This window comes from Hemibagrus wyckioides, linkage group LG03 (assembly GCF_019097595.1).
Source record: "Hemibagrus wyckioides isolate EC202008001 linkage group LG03, SWU_Hwy_1.0, whole genome shotgun sequence".
Classification (NCBI taxonomy): domain Eukaryota; kingdom Metazoa; phylum Chordata; class Actinopteri; order Siluriformes; family Bagridae; genus Hemibagrus; species Hemibagrus wyckioides.
Window position 1 is genome coordinate 31,090,271 of NC_080712.1, and position 10,062 is coordinate 31,100,332.

The window sequence follows — 10,062 nt, forward strand, 5'->3', positions numbered from 1 at the left end:
CAATCTTTCTTATTTAATCTATTAGTCAGCATCTTTATTCACTTATCCATATATACGAACCTGCATGACTTTTCTGCATGAGTTTCTAGATAATTCCAGCCGGTGGTTATTGCATTAAAAACCCTCCACCTTTCAGTCTCCTCAGCTAAAGATACTCATATAAAGGCTCACACTAATAAATCCATAAGTGTCATTTCCTAATTATGACTTGAATGATGGGTAATAATCAACTCTTTTATAGTACAAATCTCAACACTTTATCTGGAGCATTTAATAAACTTGGGTTGTAGGAGCTTATTCTTTTCATCGATTTAATTCAGATGCAAGAATTTGATGGGTCTCGAGTCACTGGTATGGTTTCTGTGTGTGGAATGTTCAGGAGTTAACCTTTATAAAGGCACAGAAAATAATCAAGACGACGTATTTTCGTCTAACATGCTAAATATTTTTAAAAAATGGGCTATATGTATAGAATTAACAGACTGCAAACTAACGCTCTCTCGAGAGACAAATCTTACTCTGAATAAAATATTACTAAGTATCGTAGATTCATTCCAGAGCATTAAACATAACTACAAATGGACAGAAAGTTAGAAAAACAAACAGAAAAATGAAATAACTGATGAAATGCCGGAGTTATGGGGAAAATAAATCTGCTCAGATCACATCGAACCAGCTCGCTGATGATTATTTTCCTATAGCGGTTCCCGACACGGTGCCTCATATTATGACAGTTACAGCCTGAATTTTTTTTTTTTCTCGAGCACTTCAATGCTGACTGTTGTTTTATGGCCCAAATGTTCAATAAAAGTACCTGTGCTACTTTTAATACTTCCTGGCCTCCGTGACCTTCACTCACTTGACCTCTCTGTACCCTTTCTGGAGCAGGCTGGAGTTTTGCCTCCCACACTGATGAGGTCTCTCTCTCTCTCTCTCTCTCTCTCTCTCTCTCTCTCTCTCTCTCTCTCTCTCTCTCTTTCTCTCTAAAGCAAGGTGCAGCCATATCTCCGTCACTGCCCACCTCCCTCATTGCTTGCACCTGCTAAAACATTCGAGGTATTCGCGCGGCAGGGCAACACATTTGCTTTTCATTTAACCTGCCCGAACGGACCTTTGAAGTACATAATGGCAGAGCAGCAAAGGTTTTTCTCTTGCACTCCCTCCCTCGCCCCCTTAATCATTTACCTCGTCGAGGCACATTCTCTGCAGCTAACCCATCAAGCGGAAAACGAGCTCGGCCTGCCGGTCCTCCCCTCCCTCTCCCTCTCTCTCTCTCTCTCTCTGCCGCGATTTCAGAGGGAAAGTGAGTGAAAAAGAGAGAGAGAAAAAGTGGATTTGTAAAGTAGCAGCAGATCTTGGCCTCGGCTTCACCCTACATGACGTACGCTTCTTTACAGACCGGTGATTAGTCACGGTTCGTGGAAGACTACATGCAAAAATGACTCATCTTTCAGAAAGTACAATTTCAAGCATGGCCACAATGCCTTACATACAGGACTACTTAAACAACCAAAAAATGCTGATCTCATAACTACAAGTACGGTGTTGGATATTCCAGCAGTTATTCACAACACAGATTTATATTAACACGCCAGGGCTAATACGCAAATTGTTTCTATAGTAACGGCTCATTCGAAATGCTGGATATTTGACTAAAGGAGTCTCCAGTATCACTCTCAGAGGTAACTGTCTTATCTTGTCTATTTAGTGGGAAATAATCTGATTCAGGAATACTCTACAAATATTACATGCAACTATAAGAGGATAAAATTATTATTATTATTATTATTATTATTATTATTATAATTAATTAATTAATTAATTAATTAATTAATTGATTAATTAATTAATTAATTAATTAATTAATTTATTTATTTATTTATTTATTTATTTTTTAAATGTGATGTTTATTAATAAATGAATATGTTAATTGTCTGCAGAGAAATGAAATGCTTTAGAAACTGAAAAATAAAAATAAATCAATTACATCAACACAAAAGGCCGTCACTGATTAGTTTCCTATGATCTCATGTATCCAGAGTGTGTTCCACCTCATATATGAAAGACACTGGGTTTGTTCAAAAGGGCTACTTCAGTGTAGATACAGCACAGCAATGTTAAACACATCAGTTACTCAATGAGTCGATTTTAATAATCATAAAAAATTAGAATAATATGAATAAGCATTTACTTCTAGATTACTTCTAGATTTATGCAAGAATACTTGCATAAATGTTATGTTACTATTACACATTTATTACCGTCACTAACCTCTATTACATCACTTATATAGTTTCAAATCCATAATTGCACCAGATTCTTTATATTATTTAATATTAGAGCATATTACTACAAAAATGCTGTTTGTGGAAAAATAACCAGTCAACAATAACACAAGAACCTGCCACAGATTTTCCGGTGGAAAAACTTCTAGGTTTCTGCTTCATAGAGCAAACACGTAGCTCTTTATAAGTAACTCTGCAGCACAATAACGTTAAATATAATGTGTATAATAATGTATATAAACGTGGATTATAAGCATTGACTTTGAGGTGAAAAAAACATTCATTACCTTGACTAACATCCAATATATTACTTTACAGGATTATGTGCATAAACGTCAAATTTAAAAATATATATTTTTAATATTTATGAATAGATTTTACTATAAAAATCTGCAACAAATGTGTGTAAAGATGTAGTGCTTACATATTAATATAAAATCTATACATATATACATACATATATTTATTTTGATTTTGACTTGAATGTTGTCTATTTACAACTCTAAATAAATATATTTTGATTATATATATATATATATATATATATATATATATATATATAATCAAAATATATTTATTTAGAGTTGTAAATATATATATATATATATATATATATATATATATATATATAATCAAAATATATTTATTTAGAGTTGTAAATATATATATATATATATATATATATATATATATATATATATATATATATATATAATCAAAATATATTTATTTAGAGTTGTAAATAGACAACATTCAAGTCAAAATCAAAATAAATGGTTAATAAATTGTAAATAAATGTTGAAATATGAAGAAAAAATCTATCTATCTATCTATCTATCTATCTATCTATCTATCTATCTATCTATCTATCTATCTATCTATCTATCTATCTATCTATCTATCTATCTATCTATCTATCTATCTCTCTATAAGTGAGTGTAGACTATTTACAAGCTCCAACACTTTTACTACTTTTACTTCAGACTTCTGCAGTATGATATTACTGTATAGATTTAAGTTACACATCTACAGCAGTTTTAATATTTATATTAACATTTAACTTGGCATTAATGACCGGTAATTACTGCACTCTTACATCAAAAGCTGTAGCGCTGTAGTATTGGTAACTTCATCATACTGTGTTAAGTTTCGTAGTTTCTCTATAACAAGCTACATTTTTCTTTTGGCTGTTTTAACTTTATAAGACTGTACAGGTGCTACAATCAGATGTTGGAAAATCAAGAGGAATAAAAGACCCAAGCAGTTTGGACACAAGCTGTTACCAGGGGAAAAATGGGGGAAAAAACAACTTGAATATGAATAAGGTTAGATACTAATGTAATAAATGTGTAGTAACATCGATAACAATAGCAAATAATTCAATTTTCACCTGAAATCATAATGAAATGTCTAAATGTACAGATGTTAGCATCGAAACAGTCAGCCTCAGCAGGAAGGAATTAGTGTTTAAGTCTATAATAAACTCTGACCTGTTAGTTCCTCAGGAGCTCTTGGTTGCACAATTCCACATGACTATAAACTGTTGTAGAAAGTACATGAGGATGAGGTTCCCTTCTGACCCTGGTTCCTCTCAAGGTTTCTTCCTCACATCATCTCAGGAGGTTTTTAAACTTGTCATTTTAAACTTGATCATTTTTATTCTTATGTTTCTATACTTGTGTAAAGCTGCTTTGAGACAATGTCCACTATACAAATAAATTGAACTGACTTATTAATAACTTTTTAACACAAAGGATTCATTTCCAAGCTTAAAAGTGCCACAAAGTGAGAGAACTTATTATATTTCATGAAATTCAGTTTGCTTGAGAAATAGTTGACAGGATCTGGTCTCATGGCTGTCCTTGAGAGGCAGAAAAATTCTTTTATTTCCTGTTCAATATCAAGCTTGTGGTGTAATAATATTCCACATATAGTACAAAGACGTTGATTATTTAGCTCGAAGCCTCGATCCCCTGGCGCCGGAACGCAACGTGAATGTCAAGCGAATAAAATCTAAAGAGTAGAGCGCACAGGAGGTCCGATAAGCCATTGATCAGACCCAGTTAATTATCTAAGCCATCGTCTCCTACGGTGTTTATTAGCATGGCGCTAACGCCGCAGGAGCCATGCCTGCTTCTACAGATCGCGCGTGCCGAAGGAGATGACTAATAAAGCCGGGCTGGGAAGAGCGCCAAGTGATGAACATAACAGCTAAATGATCTTCGGCAAGGATAGCATATGTTTCATAAAACCTTATTAGAGCGGTTAGGAGCTGGTGTGTGTGGAGGAGAGACTTCACGTCCGACGCTTTTTTGGTTTTATTTTATTTTATCATACACATGTATGACAAGGAGCCACGATAATCAACAACAAAAGTCGAGATCCAGCTTTTATTGTGGTTATATTATACAATTTTACTTCTGCCTTACCTTCGCTACGGTGCAGAGGAATCTACAGCATGTGGCCTGAATTTAGCTCTCTTGCACTGGTGAGATACATAAACATGACGTGTTGTCTCATATTAGATAATTCTGCCAGAGATTTATATCCGACTTTTTTTTTTTCTCACACAAAACGAGCACTTTTTAAAGACGCTCCAGAGTGTGATCGAGAGTTTCCAGGAAAAACTGTTCAGCGTTTGTGAAATACTCCAGAAAATTTACATAGTGCATAAAACACTCCCGAGGCTATAAACGACTAAATGTTTTGCCAAAGAATGGAAATGAAGGCATAAATCTACGCTATGATTTGATGCTTGATGATGCAGACAGAGAGAGAGAGAGAACTGATGGATAAAACTGTAAAAAAAAAAATATACAATAAAAAAATTGTGATTCTGGTGTTAAAGCCGGCAGAGAAGAGAGACTGGTGGAACTGCTGGAGCTTCCCGGGTTTAATGGCGAACACATCTGGATCCCAAACACGTGTAAAACCGTATAAATTAAAAATTACGTGTCAAAATATCTCCAGCATGGAGCAGCTCTCCTACACTTTACCCTCAAAATCAAATAATCAATCAATCTTACAATACAGATTATAAAATAATTTACATTTTAGTCCATTTCTCCAACCATTTTACATAAAAACATTCAACCCTAAAGTAGTATTAAATAAATTTTTTTATTTAACATTAAAATGAACAGGAAATTCTAACGATGTAACTTCTATCAGAGAAAATTCTCTCATTCCTTCGTTTTCACTTTATCATTAGGTTACACATTTACGGTTTAATTTAATCAGAAAACAAAACAACAAATCAGAAAAGAAAGCAAATCAGAAAACAAAACAACAAATCAGAAAACAAAACAACAAATCAGAAAACAAAACAACAAATCAGAAAACAAAACAAATCAGAAAACAAAAACAACAAATCAGAAAACAAAACAAATCAGAAAACAAAACAAATCAGAAAACAAAAACAACAAATCAGAAAACAAAATAAATCAGAAAACAAAAACAACAAATCAGAAAACAAAACAAATCAGAAAACAAAAACAACAAATCAGAAAACAAAAGCAACAAATCAGAAAACAAAAACAACAAATCAGAAAACAAAACAAATCAGAAAACAAAAACAACAAATCAGAAAACAAAACAAATCAGAAAACAAAAACAACAAATCAGAAAACAAAAACAACAAATCAGAAAACAAAACAAATCAGAAAACAAAACCACAAATCAGAAAACAAAACCACAAATCAGAAAACAAAACAACAAATCAGAAAACAAAAGCAATAAATCAGAAAACAAAAACAATAAATCAGAAAACAAAACAATAAATCAGAAAATAAAACAAATCAGAAAACAAAAATAAATCAGAAAACAAAACAACAAATCAGAAAATAAAACAAATCAGAAAACAAAAATAAATCAGAAAACAAAACAACAAATCAGAAAATTAAAACAAATCAGAAAACAAAAACAATAAATCAGAAAACAAAACAAATCAGAAAACAAAACAACAAATCAGAAAATAAAACAAATCAGAAAACAATAACAACTCAGAAAACAATAACAACGAATCAGAAAACACAAACAACAAATCTAGAAAACAAAACAACAAATAAAAAAAACAAAATAAATTCAAAAAAATTAATTCAAAAACAAACAAAAATAAAGAAATCCAAAAAACACAACAAATCCAAGAAACAAAAGAAATCCAGAAACAAAATATATCAGAAAACAAAATAACAAATCCAAAAACATAAGGACAATTCAGACAAATCGGAAAAGGTAGGTATAGTCTGTGAATGGAATTCTTCCCTCTGATTGGACGAGACATCTGTCACTCAGGATATACAGGAAGTCCAGCAGGCTGCAGCAGTAAAAAGTGGATTGGTGTGTGTATGAACGCAGTTCTGCTCTTATAGCGCTCCTTACATCCTTTAATCTGGAATTGTTTTGTCTTCAGTACATACTTGGTGTGTTTTTAAAGATCGCAAACTAATCTTTATGCCATGATACATTCATATGATGCCATATGAACGTCCTTCCTAAAAAGTAGCGCTGAATGAATTCCATTTTGTTATGAATATAAACGTTTGTTATTTTCTTCAATTTTAAGTTGCACTACTGAGCAAAAAATGGTTTAAAGTGAAGGAGGAACTCCACATATGTATAAGAAATAAAGTTAGATACACAGTTTACTACTTCTTGCATATCCTGAGTGACAGATGTCTCGTCCAATCAGCGGTAAGAATTCCATTCGCAAACTATAGCTACATTTTCTGGTTTATCTGAATTGTTTTTGTGTTTTCCGGTTTTGTTATTGTGTTTCCGGTTTTGTTTTTTCTTTTTTCATCTCGGCCACCGTACAAATTACACGCTGAAAGTAAATTCATTTAAAATTCTTTACATCCGTCATTCCAGTCATTACATTGTTAACATAGGCGCTAGTTCACTACATTTGGTGTATTTGCTAACTCTCTGCTAAAGGCAGTTGAAGAAATATTAAAAATGCTAAAAACTAAAGTAGGATTCAAGAGCTGAACGTCTTCCCCGGTCGTGAAAGTGCTTAAACATGTACAGAGAAGATTTTCTCTCTCAGTCAGTGACATGCTGGTGTTTTATAGCTGCTCGGAGCAGCGGGCCTGCATGCTCAATTTAACGCAATCACTGCGCAAGTGGAGCGCCTCGCCACGTTGGGGAGGACAGGAATCCCGCGACACACAAACACACACACACCCCCCCCCTCTCTCTCGCTCGAACTTGCCACTTTTCCCTGTAGTTTGAGATGAATACCACGTTAGCGCCGACGACCCCTGAGGGCAGGAGCGCAGGAGGAAATCACTCTAGTGCTTCCCCTTGTAGAGTCGATCCCCTGCTGCTATTTATTTATCCCTGCTACGGATCTCTCTCTCTCTCTCTCTTTCTCTCTCTCTCTCTCACTCACACACACACACACACACGTCGAGCATAACTAAAGGACCTGTTAATAGGGCCTTACCTATAAATCCTGAATAACAGAAATACAGAAAAGAAAAAAGGGGGGATGGGTAAAAAAAAAAAAAAAAGAGGCTTAAAATGAAATAAATCACACCTGGAGATGGCTGGTGGAAACTGGCACAGCTCTGCGTATATGATACTCAAATTACTCCATTTGTTCGTGGAGATATTTTAATCCGGCCTGACCTCAAACTTCCCATGAACCAGCGCCTGAACAAAAGGCCGCCCACTGTCTTCGCAGTAAATCTGTTGTCTCCCTTCTGGGCCCCGGACCGGGACTCATAGATCACTACTGCGCCGCAGCTTGCTTCAATTTACTCAATTAACTCGGGGTAAAGCACTTGTAAGTTCTGCAGATGTTGGTTTATTATCGGGGACTAAAATGTACAAGCGAGTTCAGGAGCCCGGGGTTATGCTGAGGTTGAGCGAGGGGGGAAGGGCAGATAGTGGGGGAAAAAAAAATAGACAACAAGGCAGCAGGTTGCTAGTGACGGCTTTTCTCTCTCACACACACACGCACACCTCAAATCATGGTTTATTGAATTAAAACACAAAATTGCTCTTATAGTTTTAGTCCAAAAGTCGATGTTAAACCTGAGGTAAAGACGCTGGTGTTAACCATTCTCCCGGTGCAGCTGTGGCCTGCTAGAGGCGCGATTTTAAACTAGCGACTCCTTCAACCTGAATCGCTCACAGATGACCATCCTCTGGCGAGCGTCCGCAGTCTGCTACAGGAACATCATCACACCATTTCTTCATTCAGAGCATTTTATTATAATATAAAAAAAAAAATACTGCTGCCTGGCCCGAGCCGGTGTCCCGCGATCCAAATATCAGCAACACAACGTTTAAATGAGCGTGAATAAAGCATTTTTATCTCTGCTTGACCTCCCCAGGAATAAATCAAAGCCAGAGCGACGTAAGGAATGTAAAAAATATTGTAAGGGGCGCTCGCTAATATTAAACAGGTGTCGTGAGCATCGCTATAAAACATGCCTCTCGCAGCCAGCTGGAGGACGATATATTTCAGGTGTTGGCTGACTACATTTCAATTAAGTGCGGCAACACAAGCTGACATTCATGGAGCTTTAAAATAAGCTTTTGATAAATGATTTTGCTTCATCGGGCTAGCGTGCTAACGCCGGCCCTCGCATATTAAGGGAGGAGGTTCTTATCTCGGGTGCCGAGCTGGACGGGGCGGTGAAAACGCTGCCTTCTGGAGGTCCTCGGTGACAGGTTAATGACGTGCGAGCTGGGATTGACGAGTCACGTGTTGCTTGGGAGAGGATTACAGGTGCGAAGGCGGTGCCTTATCGCACAGCCGGACAAATCGCGCTAGCGTTTAAGGTGCTTGGAATCCGTGTATCTTGATATAAGATCTGATTAACGATGATACGGCGATACATCACCTCGCGTTATCGCACCACACATACGGGGGAAAATATCGTTTCCCGGCAAAGCAAACAATAATATTTTCAGCAATAACAGGATTTTAATGTTAGCTGGCCTGAGAGAGTAATGCAGCAACAGTAGGACACTAAATTACCCTCGACTGTTTATGTTGTTGAATTTATAAGGAAGAGCACGAAGTCTCGGAAAAACCTGAAACTCCTCATCTGAAAATGCAAATGAGTTTTGAGTAAATTATCCCTGTTTATTTTACTGTGAATAATTCTTGAAGGGAGAAATACAGCACATTTAACTATCCAAAAGTATGAAAAAAACCCTTAAAAAAATAAATAAATAAATAAATAAATAAATATTCTGTTTGGAAAATGTGACTTAATTTTTTGTATATTTTTATTTTTAAATTTTTATATTAATATATTTTTTAAATAAGTGTGATTTTTTTTTTTACTAAATTTAAGTAAATAATTAACTCCTTTTTAAAAGCCGTTATTTGTAAAACTCTTCTTACTCCCTCGTGTCATATATTCACACGAATAATAATTAGCAATTCTCTGCTAATGACACCCTGCAGCAAAACATTTATTTTCTCAGTTTTGAGGTGCGTCCCACTTAATTACGAAACAAATTCAATTGTTCGTCTATCAGCGGCGAGACAAGCGACATCTTGTTCAGCGCTCTGCGAGTCAGCTTGATCCAATTAGGCTCAGAACGGAGGCTCGGTAATCGCTCCTTTTACAACCGAGCGAGCCTCCTCTGCCATTTTTTAGCAAGTCAGAGGGAAAATAAAAAGTTGTGCTCAGGGAGAAGTGAAGAATATAAATGTTTGAGATGAGACAGGATGGAAAAAAAAAGAAAGAAAAAGAAGCGCGACCTCCTGATGAAGGGTCGAGGACATGGAGGCCAGGATAGTAGACGCTCTTCT